We start from the raw sequence: 3,111 nt of genomic DNA on the forward strand, positions 1-3,111 counted from the left end.
GTAAAGCGAAAATAGAGGGATATGGGTAAAAGGAGGGGTGAGAGAAAGAAAGGAGGAGAATATCAATCAATGCTATATGATTCCAATATGTATGGTCTATGAATCATCTCATAAAAGGCAGCGTGATAAAGCATCAATACGGATTCGTTTATAAGTAGATGAATCCGGTTCATAGGAAAAATGAAAATAATAAAGAGCCTCGAGTCAATAGAGACTGAGGAGATTGACTCGGGAACAAATGAAATTGGGAGCTCCACTGTAGAGTTCAGACCTAACCATTAATGGAGAAGCTATGGGAACGACGGAACCTGTGACTGCACAAGATTCTATTAAAAACGAATCCTAATGATTCATTGGGTGGGATGGCGAAACCAACCAAGAACCCTTTTATTTATTCTGAAAGGTCATGGGTTGACCCTACGAATGAAGCAGATTTTAAAGAGTCAATATTCGCCCGCGAACCTTTCCTTATTGGATTGCAAAATTTTGGGCGATTCCATTCAGTAAAGGCCAAAAGAAGGATTCGTTATAAAAAGAAAGGCATTCATTATCCATAAATAGAAATATACGTCCTATAAATTATAAATCGAAATAGAAAGATACGTCTAGCTGCTGTATATACAAGATATACAGATTCCTACATGATGGATTAACTATCAAGAAATCCCATGATTCAGTGTATTATTCATTAAATACATGTGTATTTGTAATATTATTGAATCGTTTCATTCGCGAGGAGCTGGATGAGACGAAACTCTCATGTCCGGTTCTGCAGTAGAGATGGGGTTGAGAAACAACCATCAACTATAACCCCAAAAGAACCAGATTCCGTAAACAACATAGAGGAAGAATGAAGGGAATATCTTATCGAGGCAATCGTATTTGTTTCGGTAGATACGCTCTTCAGGCACTTGAACCCGCTTGGATCACATCTAGACAAATAGAAGCAGGGCGACGAGCAATGACACGATATGCGCGTCGTGGTGGAAAAATCTGGGTACGTATATTTCCCGACAAACCCGTTACAGTCAGACCCACAGAAACACGTATGGGTTCGGGTAAGGGATCCCCCGAATATTGGGTATCCGTCGTTAAACCGGGTCGAATACTTTATGAAATGGGCGGAGTCTCAGAAACTGTAGCCAGAGCAGCTATTTCAATAGCTGCGTGCAAAATGCCTATACGAACTCAATTCGTTATTGTGGGATAGGGATGTGAAACCAAAAGAAAGGAGTATTTTTGATGAAAAATACAATTGCAGATTTATTTATTTCTGGACAGACAATATTTCTTTCTTTTTTCCTTCGCCCTTTGCATTGAAATAAGAGATTCAAAAAAAAAAAAATGATATGATTCAACCTCAGACCCATTTGAATGTAGCGGACAACAGCGGGGCTCGAGAATTGATGTGTATTCGAATAATCGGAGCTAGTAATCGCCGATATGCTCATATCGGTGATGTTATTGTTGCTGTAATCAAAGAAGCAGTACCCAATATGCCTCTCGAAAGATCAGAAGTGATCAGAGCTGTAATTGTACGTACATGTAAAGAACTCAAACGTGACAACGGTATGATAATACGATATGATGACAATGCAGCGGTTGTCATTGATCAAGAAGGAAATCCAAAAGGAACTCGAGTTTTTGGCGCGATCGCTCGGGAATTGAGACAGTTGAATTTCACTAAAATAGTCTCATTAGCTCCTGAGGTATTATAAAGACTAGTAGATGAGACCATTATATAGTAGGGTATCTGAAGTAGATCAAATCCATTAGTAGATTGTGTCTTATGCATATACCTTTAATAATTCATAAAAAAAAAAATTGAAAGTGAAAATGAAAATCAAGAAAAAAAAAAAACAGAACATGTTGATTATATCAAAATGGGGAAGCCCTAATAATTATAGTTCGTCATGAGTAAGGACACTATTGCCGATATAATAACTTCTATAAGAAATGCTGACATGGATAAAAAAAGAACAGCTCGAATAGCATCTACTAATATAACCGAAAACATTATTAAAATACTTCTACGAGAAGGTTTTATTGAAAATGTTAGGAAACATCGAGAAAACAAGAAATATTTCTTGGTTTTAACCCTGCGACATAGAAGGAATCAGAAAGGAACATATAGAAATATTTTAAAGTGTATCAGCCGACCCGGTCTACGAATCTATTCCAACTATAAACGAATTCCTAGGATTTTAGGTGGAATAGGTATTGTAATTCTTTCTACTTCTCGAGGTATAATGACAGATCGAGAAGCTCGACTAAAAAGAATTGGAGGAGAAATTTTATGTTATATATGGTGATCCTTCTGAATATCCGAATTTGATCCGTAACTTTCGATTTGTGAAAAAGAGAGAAAAGGCAGGTTGTCTAATATCACTCCTCCTCCATTAGTTGATACTTCAAGGGGGTTACCTGAAATGAAAGAACAAAAATTGATTCATGAAGGTTTAATTACTGAATCACTTCCAAATGGTATGTTCCGGGTTCGTTTAGATAATGAAGATCTGATTCTAGGTTATGTTTCGGGGAGGATCCGACGTAGTTTTATACGGATACTACCAGGAGATAGAGTCAAAATCGAAGTAAGTCGTTATGATTCAACCAAGGGACGTATAATTTATAGACTTCGCAACAAAGGTTCGAACGATTAGGTGACTTTTTAAACATTTCTTCCATGGGGATACAATTCGAGGTTCAAAATTTCAAGAGACTTATTTTCTTCAAAAGAGTAGATTCGGAATTAAGGAATGACAAATATGAAAATAAGGGCTTCTGTTCGTAAAATTTGCGAAAAATGTCGACTGATCCGTAGGCGAGGACGAATTATAGTAATTTGTTTCAATCCGAGACATAAACAGAGACAAGGGTAATCTTTCTAAAAAGGGCCTTTCTAAAGTAAGGGACCCGTTGTACAAATAAAGGATCTGTTTTGACATGAAATGGATATATCCGTATATCTCTGACTCATATTTATGAGATGCTAAAATATGACAAAACCTATACCAAGAATTGGTTCGCGTAGGAATGGGCGTATTAGTTCACGTAAGAATGGACGTAGAATACCAAAAGGAGTTATTCATGTTCAAGCGAGTTTCAACA

This window comes from Tasmannia lanceolata, unplaced genomic scaffold (genome assembly GCF_043159265.1).
Source record: "Tasmannia lanceolata isolate RefF3 unplaced genomic scaffold, GAP_Taslan_0.1 ptg000450l, whole genome shotgun sequence".
Classification (NCBI taxonomy): Eukaryota; Viridiplantae; Streptophyta; class Magnoliopsida; order Canellales; family Winteraceae; genus Tasmannia; species Tasmannia lanceolata.